Consider the following 25,540-nt stretch of genomic DNA (forward strand, 5'->3'; position numbering starts at 1 on the left):
CTCAGGGCCTCCCAAAGACTAAACCAACATTCAGGCAGCCTGTATGGGTCTGAGCTAGGTCTTCTGCATACATGTTATGGTTGTATAGCTTGGTGTTCTCGTGGGACAACTCACAGTGGAAGTGGAGGTGTTTTTACTCTTTTGCTTGCTTTTGGGACCCCTTTCCTCCTACTGAGTTGCCTTGTCTAGCCTTAATATGAAGGTATGTGCCTAGTCTTGTTGTAACTTGGTATGTCATGATTGGTTGATATCCCTGGGAGCCCTGTCCTTTTCTGAAGGGAATTGATGAGGAAGAGTGAATCTGGGGGAAGAGGTGAGGTGAGGGGGGAAGGGACTGGGAAGACAGGAGAGAGGGGAAGCTATGATTGGGATGTAATATATGAGAGAAGAATATATTTAAAAAATCAGAAAGCACTCAAGTAAGTAAATTTAATTATGTACTTCAAGAGTTTGGCAAAGCAAGAACAAAGTAAACTCAAAAGTAGTATACAGGATACAGTAATCATAACAGTAGAAATTAATGAAATGGAAACAATGAAACAATAGAAAGAATCAATGAATGAAGGAAATGATTTTTTGAAAAGAAAACAAGATTGACAAATCATTAGACAAATTTCCTAAAAGACAAAGAGAAAATCCAAACTAATGCAACAGAATCAGACACATATACATTACAACAGGTATCAAAGAAACCCAAAACATCAAAGGGTTATACTTTATGAACCTTTGTTCCATGAAGTTGCAAACTCTAAAGAAACAGGTGAATTTTTAACTATATTTTACCTCCTGATATTAAAGCAAGAAGAGATCAAGAATTTAAAAGAACTGTAACAAGCTAGGAATTGAAGAAGTAATAAAAATGATAATTATAAAGATTGTTAATAACAATACTACACTCTACTGACTAAAATCAGCACAGGTCTAGATAAATTCACAGAAGAATTTGCAGGGCATTTACCCACTAACCCCATGGTTCCCCAGAGTTTTTTTGAGTGAGAGTAGCAGGAAATATTAGATAGAAGGATTTATATTGTGGAGATAAACAGATAGATAATACAGGATGGCCTAGAGAGGGCCTGGAACCGATTCCAATGAGCCCTGACGGCCTCTGCCCCCTAAAAGTAGGGTATTTATAGAAATGCCAAGGGGTGGAGAAAAAGACCTCCCGCCAGCACAGCCAAGTGCAGACCATCTCAGACACCTGCACTCAGGCCCATGGTCCTAATCATCCTCTCTATGTGGACATGCTGGGTAAAGGCACGAAGAACCTGAAAATGGGTTCCCACAGGAATTATATAAAATAGTCACAGAACAACAGCTAGTGCTTCTCAAACTATTTCATTGACAAGAAACGGAAGGGAGACTCTCAAACAACTTCAGTGAGAACAGAAGAAACCAAAATCAGAGTCACCTGTTCGATCGCCATTCCTTCTGTGGAGAAATATAAGGTATGCTTATGCTGCTGACAAAATATCATGAAGAGGAGAACAGATGCAGATGATTGAGCAAAGGGGAGGGTGGACTGAAGAGTTGCTCAAGCAAAGTTGTAGACTCAGCAGTAGACAATGGAGTCTGTGCTGCAAGCTGAGTAATCTTTTCTCCACTCTATTGCTTCTCTTTGATTTGTACTATAATGTGTGATCATTAACATTATGTAAGAATGTTCAAGAATGTCAATAAGTACCTCCCAGTTATTGTATATTTCATCATCACTGATAAAGTACCTTAATATACTGTCTGTTTGTGCCTGTTTGTGGATTCTATACACGGTGTAATTTGAGGTTTCTTTTCCTCTTTCCTTTGACGACTATCATTGAAAGAATAGAACATTAAGGATCCAACACTGCTTTATTTGTGCATCCCCACATCTCCACTTAGATGTTTTCTCCCACTGAGATTCAATTAAAGCATTTACTTCCAGTGACTCATCTGGCTATGGGGGATAGTTATCACCTTCAAGTAGACGACAGAGATGGTAAAAATCTTGTGTTCTGTATAACAGCAAAATGGAGTAAGGTACTTCCTGTGTGTAAGACCCAGAAAAAAAACATGAAAAGTAGAACTGTTAAAATCGAATGGTATGGAAAGAAGGAAATGTTTCATAAATCTCATTTGAAGATAAAAGAATTTCATTAAGGGTAGAAGACTTGTGTGTGATCAATTATAATTATATTTCAATATCATAGAACTAAGAATGAGAGACTATCTGAGTATGAATAATGACACTTCTGTGTTTGTATATATGTATGTATATATGTTTACATAATCATATATAAATATGTCTCCATATTGTTTTTAAACTCACATACTATAAATACACACACAAACAAATGCAAATATATATATATGTATGTATATATACATATATATTTGCTTGTGTTCATGTGTGGTTTCATGTATATACAACTATATTTGTACTTCATAAATAGAGGACTCCTGATTATTTCTTTCATTTAAAATACATTGCTATAGTCTTTTTGATATCACTTAGTTCTATAAATGATTCTGCTAATATGCCAGGTAGAACAGTTATATTTAAAGCATAGCTGTACCAGATTGCTTGATGCAAATTATTATGACAGTGTTCCTTGTAAATAAATGTTTAAAATACATTTAAATAGATATTGATTAGTGGATATTGTTTGGGTGTCTTTTTGAGACATCAGCTTGGATAACTTAACACAACGAAATCCATAAAAATTACGTGCTCACTGTTTTTCTATTGTTTCTTAGTGTTAGGGACCAATCTGCACCTTCTAGAAGTTCATAGTGCAATGGAAAATAATCATTATAATTACAATAGATGGTATGCTCATAAAGTTTCCTTCTATATCTGTCCTTTGAATGTTGAGTAATTATTTAATTCAGGTGCACCCAAAGCTCTTAAGTAATACTATCTCCATAAGATTTTCTTAAGAAACCATATGGAAAGCCTTAAGAAAATAATATGATGATTGTTTTCCTAATACATGGATCTCTGGGATTCTTGGACGTTTTGCAGCTCTTACTCTCCTACAATAGTTCAAGCTTTGTGACTATTCCCAGTACTTAAGATTAAATCATTTCTTTCTAGTGTCTGTGACCACTGGGTATAGTGATTTAGGAAGTAGTCATTTTTTGAGCAAGAATAAAGGCTGCTTTGAGATTAAAAGCTATTTTCTCTACTAAACTCCATGAAATAGTTCAGTCAAGTGCCACAGCCAGCCCAGTAAATAAAAAGGCAAAATTTCCCCTCGGTTAAATTCACATCCTGTCATTGTTTGCATTTAATAATTCATTATTTCTTTATGTCTTTATGTCTGTATGTGTTTACTGGAAATTCAATATCCAGCCCTTTGTGTTAAGTTGCTTACTTGCTGAAATCATACCTGCCACTTCCATGTTGTGATAACATTTTTCTTCAATACTCATAAGTTTGGAGGACATTTGTTAGTAAGAGGCCAGATTTTCCTATGAAAGAAAAATAGTCCTTCTGGTACAATTTAAATCAGAAGCTAAAAATGTGTTTTATATCTGTACTTCTCAACCTCTCTTTCCTACTTGTTATGAGTTGTATGTTGGGACACTCCCCTGACTGAGGTGTAAGAATATCTTCCTACTTGATTTGATTATCTGTCCCCATTTCCTAAACAAATACTCTCAGGAGATTATTTTTATACGTGAAATGTCTACCAGTCAAGATAAGTCTTTTTGAATTGTCATCAATTCCATTTGACTTAAGCATTGGGAAATAAACAACTCCTTTTTGTAAGTTATTTGGAAATCCCATTACAATGTTTGCTAATTTCAGAAAAATGCATTTGAAATAAAAATAAAAACACATAATCTTATATATAGATTATTATATATAATATAAATAATATATATGACATAATATATGACATAGTGGATAATGAACATATTTAATTGATCATTTTTAAAACTGTATAATAAATGATCAAAACTATCCAAGGGTTTACAAGTTCAGATAGATGATTTGTTCCATCTTACCTGAATTTATTGTCTAGAGTCTTCTGAGACACAGAAAAAAATTATAGTTCAAAATCCAAAAATTGTATTCACCATTAGCTCTTGTCCCTAGTATCATGAGGCATGTACATGGGAAGGGGTCTGCAATGCCATGTATCCTGGTCACTGTAACACAGATTGTTGGTTAAAGAAGCAAATGGGGGCAATGCTGTTTTATTTCATGCCTTCTATTTACTATGAAATATTAGCAGACTTGAAGAGTACAATGAAATAATTGAAGTCAGCTACAACAGGAAATATCACTCTCAGTTCTATTAGAGACAAAATTTTGAACTTTGAGTAGATTTGGAATTTTCTTTCAAGGAAAACTGTTACATTGGTGACTATATGATAAGGTTTGTTTCTTTGCTTTTTTTTCTGTTTTTGTTTTGTTTTTGAGACAGTGTTTCTCTGTGTAGCTTTGTGCCTTTCCTGGATCTCACTTTGTAGCCCAGGCTGGCTTCAAACTCACAGAGATCCACCTGCCTCTGCCTCCCGAGTGCTGGGATTAAAGGCGTGCGCCACCACTGCCTGGCTGTTTTATTACTTTTATATGAAGTTGACCACTGCTAGGCTTTTAGGGTTACAATATTTACAGATGCATGTATTGATAAGTTTCAAGAGAACCCCAAAACATTATTGTGTTTAGTACTAACTGATTTAGAATAAAATGTATTGAATGGACAAGTTTTCAAGGAGCACATTTTCTTTTCAACAGGCTTTCCTACTCTCTGTGTACTATAATCTGTGTAGTTCTCCTCTCACTTCTCATGACCCCTGTCCCTTGTGCCATGTCTATAGCTAAACCATTAAAAATAGACAATGCATTGTCTCCACCACCGACGGCAGCTAGGTCAGCTCGAATCCCTCACCCCATCTGTTGGGAGACTTGGCTGGCTGGTAGAGGACGCAGCCTCCCTATGGCCTGGAAGCTTTCTCTAAGCTGCCATATGGAAACTTGGGAATAGGGAAGCTTGGCAATATGGAAACTCCCTCCCTCCCCAGCAATGCTCCCTGCTCTCTACCTAGCCTTATCTGGAGGATGTCTCTAGGCCCAGGATGCCTTACATATCCCAAGAGTGACCCTTGACACACTTACCTGCAAAGGCTCTTCCCTGGATGGTCCACATTGTAATTAAGCAAGCACTCTAGCCATTTTGATAGGACCTGACTGCCACATACAAAGCTGTGTGGTAGGAGCATGCCAGTTAATGTAAATTAGGGTTAATCCCCAGCTTCTTCAGTCCTATATATGTATTCCTTACACCTTGGAATAAAGTTGACCTGATTCACCGAAGTCTGTCTCTCAGAGGGCTGCCTCTGTTCATGCTCATGGGCCACATACGAAGATTTCTCTCATCCCTTCTGCCTCTTTCCCCTCTCAGAAAGGCCGAGAGGGAAATAGGACCCCCTCAACCATTGTTTTGAGCTTCTGAATGCTTTTTTCCCCTGCCTCCTTCCTTATTTTCTAATTTTATTATTTATTTTCATTATAATTTCTTACTCAAAATGCCCTGGCATTTCATTTAATAAAATGAGTTAAATTGCTATGTTGATTTTTAGGAAAGCAAAGGGTCAGTCTCTACTTTGTTTACCACAAGTACATGCAGTGTCTGCTTTTTAACAAATAAGAATTGTCTTGAGTTGCACTATTAACCTGCTAGATTCGATTTTCGAAGGAATGTGAAGAGCTGTTTCAATTTTATTTATTGTGTTATTACTTATGATGAATTTAGCACTTACAAACAGGAGCCCTTTTGTAAGAAGCACTTCACCAATTCCTTTGAGTTATTCCAATGACCCTGTGAGAAGTAAGAATAGAGCATTTATAACCTGTATTTCACAGGTGAAGCTGCTGAACTGACACGTTTATATTCTTGGATGTTTTGCTCTTTGACAGAAACGTCTCTTCGAATTTGGAAGATTCACCATTACTACTCCCCTGAAGGCCAAAAAGGGAAAGAAAAGAGACAGAAAGTAAAGGAATAGTGTAGCCACACTATTAGTCTTGGGGCCCTGAACTCAAACCTTTTTATTAAGTGAATTTATTCTCCTTGGGGGGACTTGCTCACACTCTTCTCAAATCTCTTTCATATTGGTCATAGACTGACTTTCGCTTCCTTTGTGGTACTGGAGAGCTGAGGGGTTTTCTGTGCAGTGGCATGTGCTTACCTTTAAAGGAAGCAGAGGTTTAGTATTGCTGTTTCATAAAACTGGTCTAATATTGAAGCTGGCATTTACACTCACATGCTTTTATCCAGGGATTTTAGTTCTTATGACTTTCTGCCAACTTTGTGAGTAGTTTATCTTATAATCTATTTTTTTTTTATTTTAGAGCAATTAGAATATTTTCTGATCCAAATATTCTTAACTGAAATGAGTGGTTTTAATATAATGCCTTAATTTTAGACTTAGCCTTTTTCAACACTAGAATACCAACATTACCTATCCAATTTCCAGAAGTGCCCCAAATTGAATTTTTAGAAACTTCCATATGTCTTAAAAATTTTAGATAAATACAGTTTACTATGCATCTTTCCTAATACAGTTCTCTATGGACCAACCTAGGACTGGGTATGTTCTCTTACACGACAGAGGAAAATGCCTAATAGTTGATGGATAGTAAGCCTTCTGAGCAAACACAGAACAACAACAACAAAAAGATCCTGTGGTGTAGAGAAACCAACAGTTCTGTCTCAGTCAATGCAGGCTACAGTATCAAAAATGGTCATCTGAGAGGCTTAAACATCAGATGCTTATACTTCACACTATCACATACTAGGAAGGCCAAGGGGAGGTGCATGCTGCTCAGGAATTCCTTCCTGGCTTACAGACTTACACTTTCTGTGTCTTCAAGTGGCAAAAAGGTGCTCTCCCTTCTTTCTTCTTTGTTTTTATAAAGGCATCAATTTTATCAGGGAATCTCCAACTTCATGATCATATTAATATATATAGTATAGTGAATCTTTAGGTTTTCCCCAAATCCATAGACTGGCAAAATTGATAGGATTGCAGGTAAGACCTTAAATAAAATAAAATAGTTCATGCAAGTAGAGGCCTCATGAATGAGATTTGTGTCCTAATAATGGAAGAACATAGAGAAAACGTTCTCCTTTTCTGTGATACAAAAATGCAAAAGAACACTGGTAGTTCACAACTGAGAATAAATGAGCAGACTTTGTTGGTACCCTGGCTGATGCATTTCACCCTGAGGAACAATAAGAAATAAATATCTGTTGTGTCTGAGTCTTTCAGCACTTGGTAATACTTCACAATAATGAGATCCCACTCAAAGACACTTCTTCAGATATTACCCAATACTCTCAGTCCAAGAGACGGGTTTCCATATTTGAATTTTCAGGGAACAATCTTCATTTTGTAAGTGAAACTGAAGAAGTATATTTGACAAAACAACAACCAGGGCTTGCATGAGTGTCCTTGGTGGAACTCATGTTAAGACTTAGATTCAAGAGTGGTGGCATTAAGAGGTGCTGCTGACATTTAAGCAAAAGATTAGAGTAGGAGGCTATTAGGTCACTGGAGGAATTCTCCTCAACATGAGCATAGGATCTCCTTCTCTTCCTCTGCTTCCTGCCTTGAGATGTGACAGCTTTCTCTAATAAATGCTCTAACTGCGATGCTGTAACCCATGTGACATGGGTCTGGAAACCTGACTGGGGTGGTGCGGGAATGAGGAAAGACAGACACATGGACACAAGTATGGAAAAGCATGAATCATGTGGGTTTTGAGTCTTCTGATGGAGTGGCACTAATTCTGCAGCAACCTGAAACCCCAACATATTTATGTACAGCACTAGGTATTACCTAGTCTCTACAGAAGGCTTCTGTAGGTGAGTAGTCTCAGTCCACAAGCATTCTGGAAGAGGAAGATGAAGTTGTTAATTTTTGTACACACTGATCAGTCAATTATTTGAAAATAATTGCACTTGGACCAGCCTGAATGGAAGAGGACTGTCCATTTTCCATGGATCTGCAGCTTTGTCCCTTGACTTGGCCATCCCAATGTTAAAAATAGGCATTCATTCAGGGCTTCAAGATTTTACACATTCACTTGGGGTACCCTTGCCTCCCCTAACCATGATATACTTTCTTAACTGTAGGCTAAAAGAAATGAAACCCCCTCAGTCTTGGATTTTAACCATAGAACCATGAGCCTGAATAAGTATTTCTTCACATCCTATGTAGTCTGTGTCAGGCAGGTATTGCGGCAGAGATGGAAACCTGAATATCAAATCACTGTAGCTCCTGGTTATCATCTGGCTTCAATTTGCTGCAATCTGTGTCATGGTATCATGGTACTCTATACAACTCCATGATTCTAGGCATTCCATTGGATGTGTGCTCCCACTTCCTAGAAAGCAAATCTCTATAGGCTTCCCTGTGTGTTTACTATACTATTGCCAATTATTTCTCTGGTTCAGCAAAATTAATATCCATTATGCAACAAAGTGATTTTACCATTAAATGGCATCTTGAAAAAATATTTACTCATTCAGAGCAATGCATGTTAAATTTACTTTCAACTGAAATATAAAGTAAAAAAAAATATGGTGCCAGCTATTAATTTAAGTTTTATATAACATTATTAGACAAATAATAAATATTTAGTGCACAGTTGAGACTGCCTTTACATCATTTTAGACTCAAGTTAAGAAAAGATACCTAATCACTAGATGTTATGTAGAATACATTGCTTTATTGTATGCATTAGCTTACCAAAGATGAAAGTATTTAAAGGTAATATGGTGGACTGAAAAGGTTAAAAAAAAAAAAACATAACACAAGACTTAAGAAATTGCTCTAGTTCAACCATTTATCTACCCCAACTGAGACATCTCTCATACCTTTTTAGACAATAGTGATCCAGGCCTGAAGGAGCTGAGATGACTCCTATCTTTAGCTGTATCCCATCGATCACAGTGCTTTTCTTACACTTTTTGTTGTACAAGTTAAGGGGCTGCATAGACCCTTCACCTTGTAACTTGGTCATTAAAAGGTATTTTATTTGGCAGAATAAGGGAGATCACATTCATTTAGTGTTTATTTGATGTGGGAAAGCAAATGAGGTAGATTTGATAATCATTTTAAATAGGAAGCAAGAGAGTCCTGAGTTACTGGACTACAGTAAAAGCAGTCTGGGTCTGGTCTTCATAGAAGACTTGTGAATGACCACTGTATTTGTGCTTATGTTAACATATCATTTTCTGTCTCATACATTGCCTAATAGGCTGCAATATTACTTAGTTATCATCTGATTCAACTAATATTATAGGACAGTGGTCCTTTTGCAAAAGTTAGTATGCCTTTCTGTAGCTAAAGTTTTTCTGCTTTGCCCACAGTCAGGACAAATCTCTCTCATCCACCAGTCCCACAGCCGCTCAGACCCAACCAAGTAAACACAGAGATTTATATTGCTTACAAACTGTATGGCTGTGGCAGGCTTCTTGCTAACTGTTCTTATAGCTTAAATTAATCCATTTCCATAAATCTATACCTTGCCATGTGGCTCGCGGCTTACCGGCACCTTTAAATGCTGTTTGTCATGGCGGCAGCTGGCAGTGACTCCTTCCGCCTTCCTGTTCTCTCTTTTCTCCTCTCTGTTAGTTTTGCCTATACTTCCTGCCTAGCCACTGGCCAATAAGTGTTTTATTTATTGACCAATCAGAGTAATCTGACATACAGACCATCCCACAGCACCTTTCTATATCTCAAATTCAACCCTTGAGTATTCTACACAAACCATTATTATGCCTTTTGTTTAAAAAACTGGCTGCAGCTCTTGCTCTTTTAAGATTATAGAAATTTTCCTCATATCTATGTATCCTGTAGTCCAAGGTCAGCAGTTCTATTCCCTACAGTGAACTCAAATACTGACTGCTGATTCCAGGTGAGGTTGAGTGGAAGCTTATGTGCTGACTATCTTCTGTTTTCAGTCTTTACACATGAGCTTGGACTATGTTTCTTTCCTCACACTTTTTAACTCGTTCTCATAATCTGTATGTGCACAGAAGTAAACAGTGAAATGACCATAAAGGATGCCTCATTCACTTCAAATGTTATGATATGTTATACTTGAGTTGGTATGTAGACATTTTTGTTTATATTTCCTGGACTTTTCTGAATAATTAAAAATGGGATGGAATCACATCATATTAAGCAATATAGTATAATTTTTAAAATGTAACTTGTACTGTAAGTACTCAGGAAAATATAGGAGTCTTTGAAAATTGTGCAACAACCTAGATGAAATCCTGCTATGAATTATTCCTATGAATTATACTGACTCATTAGATTTTATGAGCACTTAAAAGTCTTCAAGATGGGTCATCATGTACTTGTGTTTGTAAAGCTTCTTTCCTTTATTATTTACCATCATAAGCTTTGTTTGGGACTGGTTGCTTAGCAATATTATTTTCTGTCTACCATTTGAAGGTCATCTCGAGCATCCAAGTTTTTCTGGAATATAAATCCTGGCTGTAAAACCAGGATATTCATCAAGCCAACCTGATTTTGGTTCTTTTCTTTTTTCCCTCTTGGAAAACTACAGGTTTCTTTTTAATAATCAATTTGGCCAACAGTTTTTGTCTTTGGAACATCATATAGTCTAAATCAATCTTATAGTTGCTCAAATCCTAGTTTTTCATTCATTCTATAGCAAATAACTTATTACATTAGCATAATTGATCATCAATTTTTGAATCATGATAACTGTATATTGAAGTAAATTATCTTCTTAATAATCATGTCTGGTGCAATTGAATAATTTTAAATGAAACAATTAAGCAAATCAAGTACATTATCAAGTTAAGTTCTATTGTACATACTCTATGTCCTTGGAAATACCAGCATAGTGTTGGCTGACACCTCTTCCTGTTTAACTTACTGTCCAGTATAACCCCAGCCTTGTACCTACTAGACAATTTAATACATGATCCATGTATTCTTATTGAACATAACCAGTCACATCCTTTACATTCAATTTTACTACATTTTAAAGTCAGTATTGTCTTTGGGAAATAGTTGACCTGTGTCTTTTATAATCATGTGGTGCATATACAAACTGTACAATTAGCTCAATATTTAGTGCAAAATCTCTAAATCATATCAAAAGTTATAAACATTAAATAAGAGTGTTAATTGCCTACTTTTAGACTCAAGTGAGACTTGCATTTTTATACTTTTGGTAAGCTGAAAATTTCATTAACTCCAGGAGAAGGAGGCCCCCTAGTAATGCCAATATTTCCTTTGAGCAACTTAATAAGGTGTAGTTATAACACTGGCTACCATTCAGATGGTGACAGGTGGCACAGAAGGCACACAATGGAATTTCCCATCTGTCTTCTGCTTTCTATCCAGAGCTTAAAGGACAGAGTGTGTTTTGTTCTATGCTCTTTGCTTCCTCCATTTCTGTGCTATTAAAAAGTACTTTAGCTTTCAGAAGCTTAGAAAGCTTGAAGGTCAAAACCATGTGCTTTCTCTTTCTTCTCATTTTTAAGACTGCATACTGGCTTAGTCCTTATGAAAAGTTTAATTCTGTCTTAGTAGTTTACCCCTTATCTATGGAAAATATCTGTCTTTCTAACACCTACACCTACACACACACACAGAGTGAAGAAGCCGGATTCACATATCTCCAAAGAATAATAAGTATGAAGGTTATGTGAATAATCCAGATTCATAAAAATCAATAAATTCATTAAAGAAAACTATAGGGCTGAGAAGATGCCTCAGTTGTCAAAGTGCTTACTGTGCATGTTTAAAGACACGAGTCTGAGCCCCAGAACATACACTAAGTACAGGACAGGAGTGGTGGCATGTGCTTTATTTTTTTATCCCAGTACAGGGGTGACAGACAGACACATAGTAGGTCATACTAGCACTCATCCTAGCTTACTTGGTGAGCTCCATGCCAGTGAGAAACTCTGTTTACAAATACATACATAAAGTAGATGGTGCCTGAAGCAGAACAGTCAAGGTTGTCCTTGGGCCTCCACATGCACAAGTCTGTGTTTGCATACACACACACACACACACACACACACACACACACACACACACTTGAAAGCTCATTTTAGTATTATCCATAGTTTTTTAACATTTAGTTTGTGGTGATGCTCAGTACAGAATGAAGCCAAAATGCTGATAAATTGTAACACAACTGATGCCTATTTTAATTTTTATATAAGAGAAATAATATATATGTTGGATGGAGATGATGAGATTTTAAATTAGAATTTTAATTCTTTTCTAATAGCTTTCTATACTTTGTTTTATATGGCCCAATATATGACACCAAGATGTCATATAGTCTATAAACTGATAGTGTAGAGCTGTAAATTTTTCTTCTAGGAAAATTGTTCTTATTTTTCTAATACCATATCTCTAAAGATGCAAAGAATAAAGACCATATTTTAATATGTTTATTTTAGTAGCTTATGCAAATAAGTGAATCATCTCTAACAATTCCATGTATCTTTAACATCTATTAAAACCATGCCGTATACAAGGCATTGTGGTGTGCATTATAGGCTGTACATAATTAAGCATGTATCTGTAGGGCTTTCAGAATGATCACATTCCCAAAATAGAGACTAGTGAAAGAAAGAAAGAAAGAAAGAGGGAGGGAGGGAGGGAGGGAGGGAGGGAGGGAGGGAGGGAGGGAGGAAGGAGAAGGAAGGAAGGAAGGAAGGAAGGAAGGAAGGAAGGAAGGAAGGAAGGAAGGAAGGAAGGAAGGAAGGAAGGAAGGAAGGAAGAAAGGGAGAACCACATATTTGCAATAGCTATAGATTGTGGACTTTTCAAGATGGGGGGACAATATGGGTGAAGATATAGAGTACAAATGCAAGTGAGCTTTTCAGTGATCAACAGGTCTCCATGTGTTTCTAAGAAGATGAATGAGGATAAGGAAATAGGGCGCTTGAGGAAAAATAAGATGGAGTTGAACTGTGTTGCAGCATTTCCCAAAACACAGAAGGAGACTAAGATTGAGTACCTGTGGTGCTTAAATTTGTCAGAACAACTTCATGCCAGGTTGTTCCAAAGATGACCCAGGTAGTGCTTAGCTAACATCTGCATAAACATGTAGAGAGATACATTCAGATAAAGATAAATGATATACCAATAAAATGCTTTTGATAGATTCCTCTTATGTGGAGATTATTAATTTTATGACCCTGGAAATACAATGTTGGAGAGTCATGTGTGAAATAAATAATGAACTGTTGAATATTTAAAATTTGACAAGAAATTTGATAGGAAGGATCAACCAAATTGGTAAATTAAATTTCCTTGGGAGAAGAAGAGGTTTTGAAATATTCTACTGAAATACAGTCTACTATAGTAGTCTACCACAAAGATAAATGTATAGTAAATTGGCTACTAGGCTATCCTAGACTATAAACTTGGGCTTGCATATTTTGAACTTACAAAATACAGTTTATACAGAGATATCTAAAGGCACTTGTGAACACAGCTCTGTAGTTTAAAGGTGAGGAGTATTTTGGATAGCTCCCATGAATATTCTAGTATAAATAAAAAACATGATCCCTGAGTCTCAAAAAAGAATAAATTCAAATTATGAACTTTGACAACATCTCTATTGGGAAACAAGAAAATATAGTTGTCACAGAAACAGATATTAAACTGGTATAATAAGCAAGGAGAATCATGAAAGTAGGACATGGAATTTAGGGAACAGTATAATTAGTGGTGTGAACTACTACATAGCAGTTGGAGAGAACAAGACGTGAAAAGTTAATTCTGCTGTGTGGGAAGCTAGGATGGACTTTAGAAACTCATGCAGCACACTGAGGGATTCATTCATAACACACCTCATCCTGACCAATAAGCTAAAATCAAGTTTATAAAATAGAAAAAATTAATCTTCCATAATTGTATTACACTCAGCAGTCTCACCCACTTGTATTAAATGAAACATTTCTTTACATACATATACATCTTCTTACTTTTATTATGATAGTAGTCTTTAAATGATATGGAGTAGATAAAGATATATTACAATGGAATAATGTTTAGTATATTATTGAAAGAAAGTTTTTCTTTTTGGTATTTAAATATACATATGTATTTTCTTTTATTTATTTTCTTTTTTTAATTGAGATATTTTTTCATTCATTTTACACACCAATCAAAGATCTCCCTCTTCTCTCCACCTGCCCCCCAGCCTCTCCCTCCCAACCCCCCTCCCCAGTCCCCCCCATAAGAAGGCAAGTTATCCAATGGGAAGGCACATTCAGTACAGGCAGGTCCAAGCCCTCTCCACTGCCTCAAGGCTGCACAAGGTGTCCCATTGTAGGTAGTGGGATCCAAAAAGCCTCCTCAGGCACCAGGGATTGATGTTGATCCTACTGTCAGGGGGCCCCCAAGCAGATCAAGCTACATAATTGTCTCACCATGCAGAGGGCCTAGTCCAGTCCTATACAGACTCCACAGCCATTAATCCAACTTTCATGAGTTCCCAGTAGTTTAGTTTAGTCATCTTTGCACATTTCCCCATAATGATCCTGATGCCTTGCTCATGAATCCCTCTTCTCTCTTTTTGACTGAACTCCTGGAGCTCTGCCTGGTGCTTGATTGTGGATCTCTGCATCTGCTTCCATCAGTCATTGGAGAAAAGCTCTGTGATGACAGTTGGGGGTTTGATCACTGGGGTAAGCAGTTCAGTTCAGGTACCATCTCCACTCTTTCTAGTAGTCCAAGCTGGGGTCATCCTTGGGGATTCTGGGCAACTTCCCTAGCACTGGGATTCTTTACTCCCATGATATCTCCCTCTATCATAAATCTCTTTCATTGCTTTCCCCCTCCATCCCTATTCCAGCTCAACCATTCTCTTCCCTTATGCTCTCATCCCCCATATCCTACCCTCCATTGGCCACCCTTCATCCCCAGTTTACTCATGAAGAGTTCATCTATTTCCCCTTCCCAGAGCAATCCATGTGTCCCTCTTTGGGTATTCCTTGTTAGCTAGCTTCTCTGGAGTTGTGGGTTGTTTTCTGGTTATCCTTTGCTTTACATCTAGTATCCACTTATGAGTGAGTATATACTATGTTTGCCCTTCTGAGTCTGGCTTACCTCACTCAGGATGATGTTTTCTAGTTCCATCTATTTGCCTGCAAATTTCATGATGTCATTGTTTTTCTCTGCTGAGTAGTACGCCATTGTGTATATGTACCACATTTTCTTAATCCATTCTTCAGTGTAGGAGCATCTAGGTTGTTTCCAGGTTCTGGCTATTATGAATAATGCTGCTATGAACATAGTTGAGCATGTGTCCCTATGGTATGATTGAGCATTCCTTGGATATATGCTCAAGAGTGGTATAACTGAGTCTTGAGGAAGACTGATTCCCAGTTTTCTGAGAAACCATCAGACTGATTTCCAAAGCAGCTGTCCCAGTTTACAATCCCACCAGCAGTGTAGGAGTGTTCCCTTTCTCCACATCCTCTCCAACATAAGCTGTCTGCAGTGCTTTTGATCTCAGCCATTCTGACGGGTGGAAGATGGCATCTCAGAGTTGTTTTGATTTGCAACTCCCTGATGACTAAGGATGATGAGCAATTCCTTAAATGTCTCAAGAAACTAGACATCAAAATAATGAACAATCCAATTAAAAATGGGCTATAGAGCTAAACAGAGAAATCTAAAAGGAAGAAAGTTTTTCTTAAGTAGAGGAACCATGCAATGGGAAAGGAGAGGTGCTTAGTCCCACCACAACTTGATATGCCATGATTGCTTGATGTCCATGGGAGGCCTGCCCCTTTCTGAACAGAAATGTATGAGGAGTGCACTTGGGGGGCGAAGGGGAGGTAGTGGTGGAAATGGGAGGAAAGAAGGGAGGGAAACTGTGGGATGTAAAACAAATAAATAAATTTAATTAATACATTAAAATCAAAAACCAAAAAAGCTATATTGGTGGAGGGAGTGAGGGATAAATAAAGGGTGAAAGTAAAAAAGGGAAAAAAATCCCAGAAAAGATTTGGTAAGACAATCTCAATGACCAGAATTTAGTAGAGTAGGTTTGGAAGGGTATGGTCATGCTCTGATACTTGTTGAAGGAAGCTGTAACAAATTGGAGCAACTCGACAGAATTCTATGTTCCTGTTTTGGGATTGTCAACCACATGGCTCTTGAAAGCGTCAAAGTTGTTAGCGCATGACTTCATAAAAATTGTTATTATCTCTTAAAATGTAAGTGTCTGTGAATTACTGTATGAATCTACCAATCAACTCTCAGCATAAATGAATTCATTCTGACTTACAGTTGCAAAGATTGAAATCCTAGGTTAATAAATTGGAGGTTTCAGCAAATCTAGTTTGATTGTATTTCTTAACTGAAGTTGATATTATTCAAAAGTGACAAAGTTAATTCGTAGATAGGAATAGCATACAATAATATGCTAAGATTTATCTCCAAATATAATTTCTCAAATTATGTCTTTTTTTTGAGAGTCAGAATTTTGTTATTTATATTGAAAATAATTTTCCATTTAATTTCTAAAGATGTTTATTTTTATTTGCTCTGGCGGTCTCTAAATTAATATTTTTGAGAAGGCTCAACTAAATAACCATTACTCGCTACCTTTTCCAATACAAAACATACTCTATGTGTAATTGAAAACAGCTCAGTTCACAAAAGACTACCATTATATTTCCCAACAGGAGCTATTATTATATTTCTTTGATGTTCATAACATCAACCACTACTACCGCAAACCCCAAATAAGTCAGGAAGGTGCTAACAATTCACCAGGATGCCTTTAAACACAAAACTCTAAACAAGGAAAGATTGGGAATCCAATCTTTAATTTAATTTAATTGTTTTCTGCCAATTACTTGGTGTTTTAAAGTATATCTAATTATTAGTGACATGATTTTGCAACTTTGATGGATAATGTACAAACAGGAAACTATGCATTCCTTGGTAAAAGATAATTTTCATTGGTTTCTGAGCTTTTCATGGATATCATGAGTTTATTTTCATTTAATTGGGTGTTTTATTAGTGTTTTTAATCCACAATACAACCTCTCCATATCTATCCCTTCTGAATGTTCATTTCATTCTCAAAGTACATTTTAATTAAAATTCTGCTTCCTTGCTGTATTATTTGAGGCAGATGAGCTGGTAAATTTTTAGTTTGGGAACAGATCTCAAGCCATTTGCTCTTGGTCAATCTCATGACATTTTTCTGTGTTAATTTTCCACCTAAGTATGTTCTTCTCAGCTTTCAATTCAAGACTATTTTGAGAGACATTTAATCCATATAGTTTATTGCTTTAGCTCTTCCACATCACATTTTATTACTTCAGTGTGTTGTAAAAGTTCTTTAATTCAAAAGACACTAAGCAGCTTAGTGAGTATTTAAAGAATATTACTGTGGGAGAAATAAAATTTGGCAATTTACAGCAATTCTATAATTTTATCATACTGATTTGATTTAGAGCAGAATTTAGAATTCACAGGAGTAGCATGTCTGAATGAATTCTCTCTTTAGTTCTAGGTCTTGCATATTAGCTCCTTCATATTACCACAATACTTCCCTTTCCTGAGGGAAAGGCGAATCAGATTCATCTCCAGGTTCGAGACAGAGACTTACCCATTATTGCTATTTTGAACCAAATACAAAATACCTTTGTGATGACTTCAGTACCTAACATTCTGAAAAATAAAATTGACTTCCTCTGAAATCAAAGGCAAAGCATTTTCTCAGTAGCTAGGGACAAATGCTATACCTTGACACTTGGAACGTTTGCCCCAGTCTTTCCTATGCACATAGGATAAGATATGGAAATGAGAATATTAAGAATACTCATGAGGGCTGGAGAGATGGCTCAGAGGTTAAGAGCACCAGTTGTTCTTCCCGAGGTCCTGAGTTCAATTCCCAGCAACCACATCGTGGCTCACAGCCATCTGTAATGAGATCTGGTGCCCTCTTCTGGCCTGAAGGGATATATACAAGTAGAATACTGTATACATAATAAATAAATAAATAAATAAATAAATAAATAAATAAATAAATAAATAAATAAGAATACTCATGAGGAAGACTAGGAAGGTAGAAGCAATTGCTTAAGCACGTGCCTGTTCTCCCAGTGCTGAGGAGGAAGAGACAGGAGGACATCTGCCACTCTCTGGTCAGCCATTCTAGTCAAATCAGTGATGGACAGGTTAACTAAGAGACCCTGTCTCAAAACATAAGGAAGGAAGAGGTCAAAGAACATGCCTGACATTGACCTCTGGCTTCCTCAAGTGTGTGCACACAGGAAGCTCTCCGCACACAAATATTACTTGTACAAGATATAACTGTGTTCTGTATTTGTTATTAATAAGTCTGAGTAATAGGAAATAATTCCTTGTAAAGAACACGATATATAATGAATGCTGACTGCAAATGAAATATGCATAAGCTACTTATGGGAGTACCTAATAAATGCTCACAGAGAGCAGGTAGGAGTCTGTAATTGTGAAATGTCGTCTCTCCTGAAACCTACATTTAGCATTCTTTTCCAACATCTGTCTTTCTTTCCTCTCTTGTTCCTTCTTTCCTTGCTTTTTTCCCTTCTACCAAAAAAACCTATTTTTTTCTCCATTTTCTCTGGAGTTTCAGTTTTCATTGTACTTCACCAGACCTAATGAAATAAAATCCTAAATGCTTTAGTGTTTCTTAGTCTGTTGCTACTGCAGCCCTCTGTGCTGCCACGAAATTGTCCATTTTATTATGTATGTTTGATTTTTGCAGATTTTCATTAAAAGGGTCATCCTTCATTGTTTACCAATGACACTGTATTCTGATCCTCACAGTTCACTTATTTACACATCTCTATTTTGTAGACTCACTACCTCAATAGCATTATGCCCTGAAGTTTTGGAAGTAGCCCAAGCATGTCAGCAGACCCACAGTGGGAGCACAGGCCAGTCATGGATCTGGTTTTATTGCCAGTTCATTTTCTTCTCACCCCATCATCTATTAACAAGTAAAATTTTCCACAATTATGTCAAATATTTGGTCCCTAGTTATTTCAGCGATAAGAGATAGTAATCCATGGGTTTTCTATTGTCAATAGTTTGCTGTGAGGATCAGACATGGCACTAATTTTCTATTTCCACTATAAAATGAAACACTACTATAATGTTTAAATTAAAATATATAAAATGCAGTTCCTAAGGTCAGATGACCTAATAGGTCTCCGTGTTCTGAAGTCTGGGTGCTGGCAAAACTAAATTCTTTTCTAAGACTTATGGAATAAAGTTTTATACCTCTTTCATCTCCAGAGAACTTTAGCAAATTATCACAACCAGCTCCCACCTTTCAGAGCCTGAGAATGAAGGGTTGTATTTGTCTCCTGCTCCCATCTCTTTGGGACACAGCTGCACAGGGGTCTCCACTTTTAACGAACTATGTGATTAGATTGAGTCCAACCATAATTCCAAATAACTTCTCCTTCTCAGGTTATTCGGTATTAATGATTTTTGCTAATTGCTTTTATGATGCAATATAACATGTTCAGATGTTCTAGAAATTGGGATGTGACATCTTTAGGACACCGTAGTAAATAAAATAAGTAAAATGTTTATCCACCCTCAAGATGTTGTATATTTCTCTCCACTTCTGTGATTATTTCTTTGAATACAGATAGACATCCAGGTTTCTGTGTATGGGTATGTCTGCTTAGACATTGTATAAAAGAAACCCAAAAGATGCAAAGCCATGGCATGCTACTGAAGCTAAAATGGTATTTTGGTACTTTATTCTTGTACTTCCATTCAACCTCATGAATTTAAACATTTAGGTTAGTTCCATTAAAGGAGAATAATGTGAATTAGCAAGTTTCAAATCTCTGCAGTGTACAGTGGAGGATATGCTCTTGTCAAGAGAGAAGTTAGAGTTATAACAGCTGCTCATGTGTGAAGGCAGGGATGCTAAGCTCAGTATACAAGTGTCCTTAAGGAGTTTCTGTTTTTCCTGTATTCAACAGTACGGCTAAGTTGTATCGTGTAAAGTTTACACTTGGGTGATGGCAATGTTTATTCCCTTTTTCTCTGTGGTTTAAGTTGCATGTAAATAGAAATCTTGTGTAAATATACTTTATATGTATTTAGTCATTTGAATATTATCATATCAGCTTTGAATTGTTATACTACAGAAAAACTTAAAGCTTTACAATACTTACAGTTGTGTTAAATTAATTAATAATACTTTCAGGTGGATTAAAGAATTTTAAGGCGTTGAATAAGGTATAGAACAGTACTGAAAATTGTTCTTCTATTATTCACTTTTTCTAAAATATTAGTCTATTTTCTTTATAATGATGAATTTCTCATGAGCAAAGACCAGAAAAATGGAGGGGTAGTTGCTTCAAAGTACAAATTGATTATTTGAATACTTAATTATTTCACATAGTTTTGTTGCTCAAATATACATGTTACTTTCAAGTTTAGAATTGCCTGTTGCTTCATCTGTAAAATGGAGATATCAAGAAGGGTGAGCATATAGTAGAGTGTTTGTCAAGCATGTACAAAGGCCCTATGAACAATCACTATCTCCACCAGAGAGAGAGAGTGAAAGAATAAAGAAGGAGGAAAAGGAAGAAGGGAGAGATGGAGCAAAGGAAAGGAAAGAAGGAACAGAAAAAAATAAAAAGAAAGAAACAGAGGTGATCAGAAAATGGTTAAATGTTTTCAAATTGCCCTTACATTTAAATATGAGGTTTGATATTTGAGCAAAGGTGACTTAAAGAGACTGCTGTACATGAATGTGTTCTTGAGGCTAATCAGCCTTATTGTATGTCGTCCTTTCCCTGTCCTTCTACCAAGTACAAGGCTGACATAGTTATAATTCAATTATGTTAACTACTCACAATTAATAGTCTTCCAGCATTTATTTATAAGAGTCCCCTTTAAAGCACATCTTTATGCTTCAAACATCTCAAATCCCTTAACTGGTATGTACTTTTATCTTTTACAATATAAAGTACCTTAAGCAGTTGATAATAGCATATTTGTAGATATAATCCCCCAGTAGATTGATAAGTAAAAGGTGGTATTTTACATATGCCAGTGTATTGTCACTGGGCACTAAGAAGCACATTGAACTCCTGGTTTCCAGTGACTTGATATGATGTCAAGAAATGTCTCTTGTCCAGAGTATTCATAATCTACATCTAGAGGTAGACTGATGGACTGAGTCCATTTACTGCTATCTGTATGCTTACACAGCACAGGGACAGAGCTGAATCATACACACTGGCTATCTGTATATTGTCACAGCCCAGGGAAAGGGCAGAATCATAGACACTGGCCCATGCTAAATATTATATAACGTCATAGCATAACAATCCCTGCTAACCATTGCATTTAATATGCAGAGGTTTAAAAACAAAGTAAGACTAACACGCAGGGAGACAAATAAATGTACTAAGATAAAATGAAATACAAACTAAGAGTCTCAATCCTGGAAAATGGTCAAAGAGATTTCAATAATTCTTGAAGTGTTTTGAAGACTCTCACTAATGACTTATAACTTTTGAACACTTATGTGGCTACTAATCTTCTACAAACACCCTAGGCTAACCTGAGAAAAGTGTGTTCCGACACTGAATGGCAGTACTAGTGTATAAGGTTTCCTGACATCAAAGATCATTTTCTTCTTTCAAAGTAAATGGATGCTGAGAAACCATGGCCATTACAAAGAATCAAAGGATATCCTTGATGGTAAGAATGGAAGCAGCTGGGGAGAGCATGGGTTCTTTTGAGGGATTTAGCCATATGAATCTCATTGTATTGATCATTGAACATTTAATGCATTTTTCTTCATGTTCTGGATTCTTCCAGTAAGAATATTAAGCCAGCCTTCCATTTTCAGGAATATGATGAATTAGCAATCAATAAAATACTATGATACTTTTAAGGATTTCTTTAAAATTGTATTTAAACGCACTGCTGAGCAAATGCACATGTAGCAGCTACTCCCACCAACACTATAAATTCAAAGAGCACCAAAATAAAATGAAAAATGGAAGTAGTGATATAGGAATTGAGTAAGCATGCAGGCCAGCTTTCATCTTGGGTATATGCTGAGCTCTCAAGACGCAGTTTATACCTGAAAGGCTGCCCAAGGCACAGAGAACAGAAGTTAAAACCTAGACCTGGACAAATGCAGGGTATCTAATACGAGACATCAATAAAAATCTGGCTCTCAAAAAAAGGACAGCCTTCCTACATAAAAGTGAGTGACTGGAAAAAAAAAAAAGAAAAAACCACTCGCCACACAGAGGAAGGCAGGATGAAAACATGCCTCAGCTCACCCTGATGCTGAGATAACCCAGCATGGACTTTGGGAATTCCAAACAATAAACCTTGTGCTGAGAATTCATAAACATACAAACCTTTATATTCCTTTGTAATTAACAGACCATAGGTGATACCAGAGGTCAATGGTGTGAACTGAGGTGAGAATTTAGAGTGATGCTGGGTTTGTCATTCCCTAGCAACAAGCTAAATAAAAGCACACAAATCTCTCTATAGAGATTCAACATCACCAGCATATCAGTGAATTTCCATTTATGCAGTTCAATGTAACATAGCAGCTTATAGAAAACACCTGGAAAAGGAAGCCATATACCTGAGAGAAACAAATCTTAGATGTTAAAAACAAGTAAATTCAAAATATCAGCATCTATCTTAACAAAGGATGTTACACTATTAACAACAAAAACAAAAAATAGCCAAGCAGACTGAAAAAGAATTGAATAGAAAAAAATTGAGATATAATGACCAAGGTCAGAAACTTAATAGTGGAGCTGAAGATGTTGTTTCTCAGTTGAGAGCATGTTCTCCTCATGTAGACAACCTGAGTTTGATTCCTCATCATGTTGGTTGACTAAAAGCAAGCTGTAACTGTGCTTCGGGAGTAGCCAATACCTCTCACACAGACACACACATATCCAAGCATGGAAATTGTGAGTTAAGCAGATTGAATAAAGATAAAAATAGTTAAATATTTGCAGCAAATTGGGTTCACAGTTTTAAAGCAGAATGAAGCATAAAATTTTAATAAAAATGATGAAAGTATTTTTAAAAGATTAAAGATAGCAATAAGTGAAATATTATTCTTAGTTCATTTTGTGTTGCTAGAATGTAAATAGCAGAGACTAGGTAATTGTTGGTGAACTGAATTATTTGTTGGCCTCATATCTCTAAAAGTCAGGACAGCCATGATTAAGGAGAGACATCAGCTGATGTTTTTCTTGCTGTTTAATTTTATGATAGAAGTATGTAAGGGCAGAAGTGCGTGTGAGGGTTAGTATAATGGTTAACTTTCATTGTCAACTGGACAAAACATAGACTTGTCATAGAAACCTACCTGGCAGTTGTCCAAAGTGAGTGTTTTCAGAAAGGCTTAATGAGGGAGAAAAGCACTCTCTGAGTGTGAGTAGGACCACTGACCTGGTGGTACCCTACACTGACTAAACAAGAGAATGGTAGCTCTGAATCTTCATTGGTCTTTCCCTGCTTACTGACAGTTAAAGGTATGTAACCAGCTGCTTTACAACCTTGCTGACAAGAATTCCTTGGTGCACCCTCAAACTCTAAGCCAGAGTAATCCCCACCTTCCTTAAGTGGCCCTTTTCAAGTGTTTTATTCACAGTGATGACAAAAGTTGCTAATTCAGATAATTGGTACAAGAATGGGATTGTTGCTATGATAAACCTGACCACAGAGTTCTTAGCTCTTTGGAACAGGATTGCTATAGAATGTATACATGTTTGGAACTTTGGGGCAGGAAAGCTTTAGCATGGTTACAAGCAAACCTTAAGAGGTCATCCTGCAGAGAATTTGAAAGACAAGAATACCACAAGAAATGTGAACACTGAAGGATGGCTTATCAGGTTCCAAAGGGAAACAAGGAGTTTATCAGGAACTGTGCTAAAGACAACTCATGCTTTATTCTGTCAAAGAACTTGGCTCCATTACTTCTATGTGCTGAGAATATAAGTGAGGCTAAATCGAAAACTAATAGACTAATTTATTTGGCTGAAACACTTTCAAGACAGCATATCATTCGGCCTATAGCATGCCTCTGTTCATCATTCTTATTCAGATCTACACTGACACAGCAAAAAGATACGGAAAACATAGCATTTGGTAAAGAAAAGAATATGAAGTTTAAAGTTGTAGACAGAGTACAGAGAATGTATCTGCATTGGTTCTACAATTATTATTTTTTTAAAAAATCATTAGATCCATTTAATCAAAATTTCCAGCTCTGTACTATTCAAATAGGAAATGGTCACTGAAGGAAAGTACAGTCCCATCAAAGGCTGTAACTTATAAAATAACAATTGTATTTGAAAAGAAGGAATCTAAATCAAGAATGGCGTCACATTTACACTGTGAAATATTACTTCCGGGTCATGTTCCGAGGCACACAGAAGTTACAGTAATTGTGGTACAAAAGGTCCAGGTCACATCTTTGAGTTTAGAGTTTAGCATGAATGATGTAAACATAAGGCTTCCTCTAGGACCAGTCAATGTGTGGCCAGGTCAATTTACCTGAAAGGAGGCCTTGGGAAGCCAGCAAATATAATTATCAAAGTGAAACCTAAGTTTTATTTAAAACCTTGGATATTCCATGACCATGAGACATTGGCAAAAGGAAGCTGTGGACATAGAGTGAAGCCATCCCAAGCTAGAGGTGATGTGTGTTGCAGGGAGCAGAACTGGTCCATGGGGACTACCCTGATGTTTTGTTGCCTGATTGGTTACATTTTAAATCTCTAATGCCAGACATGGAGCCTGAGATTTTGGTTTATATTTGGTGTAATTATTTATAATCATGCCCAGTTCTCCTTTTTGACATACGAGTATATGCTTTGTTCCATTTTATATTGATTGTTACAGGGCTCAGAGTTATGAGTTTGGCCTGGGTCAGAAGAGATTTTTGAATTATGAACAGTGTTGGGACCATGTGGACTTTTGGACATTATCTAAATGCATTTTTCACGATGATACAAAAGTATTTATTGGGAAGGAGTGGGGTATAATGATTAAACGTGATGTGTTTAGGCAAGAGGTTGACAGGATTGTAGTTGTAATGACTAATCCTCATTGTCAATTAAATGCTTTCTTTTATAAAAAACAAAACAAAACAACTTTTGTTATGGTGTTTCTTCACACTAAGAGAACAGTAATATTTGTAATAGCATCTGTGCACATGCGTAATATATAGTCATACAATTATATACCTCAAACTGGAAGCATCCCAGAAATCCATTAACAACCGAACTGATAATGAATGCCATATTTGTCAGGGAAAATAGTTACAATTAAATGCATCATATAACAGACACCAAAAGTACATTTTAAAGAAATAATAAATCACAGAATCTTAAACCATGTTACGACAATAACAGCTTACTCAAATATGGCTACTGGTGCAGAGATGAGTGCTAAAACGGGAGAAATAGAAAATGAAATAATTAACAAAGATTTCAGG

At 36.5% G+C, this 25,540-nt stretch overlaps 1 protein-coding gene and 1 long non-coding RNA gene across 3 annotated transcripts in view; one reads left to right on the plus strand and one right to left on the minus strand.

Moving 5' to 3' along the window:
- Nkain2 (sodium/potassium transporting ATPase interacting 2) overlaps positions 1-25,540 on the plus strand; it is a 1,058,393-nt gene that overhangs the window by 422,056 nt on the left and 610,797 nt on the right. The window lies entirely within an intron of this gene.
- LOC121823147 (uncharacterized) lies at positions 1,830-22,489 on the minus strand. The gene is made up of 7 exons (XR_006064497.2): positions 22,431-22,489; positions 7,834-7,885; positions 6,848-7,030; positions 6,037-6,180; positions 5,752-5,810; positions 3,991-4,134; positions 1,830-2,023 (listed from the first exon to the last, which is right to left on the minus strand). It is a non-coding gene; the product is annotated as an uncharacterized LOC121823147 (long non-coding RNA).

This window comes from Peromyscus maniculatus, chromosome 16, assembly GCF_049852395.1.
Source record: "Peromyscus maniculatus bairdii isolate BWxNUB_F1_BW_parent chromosome 16, HU_Pman_BW_mat_3.1, whole genome shotgun sequence".
In the NCBI taxonomy this organism is placed as follows: domain Eukaryota; kingdom Metazoa; phylum Chordata; class Mammalia; order Rodentia; family Cricetidae; genus Peromyscus; species Peromyscus maniculatus.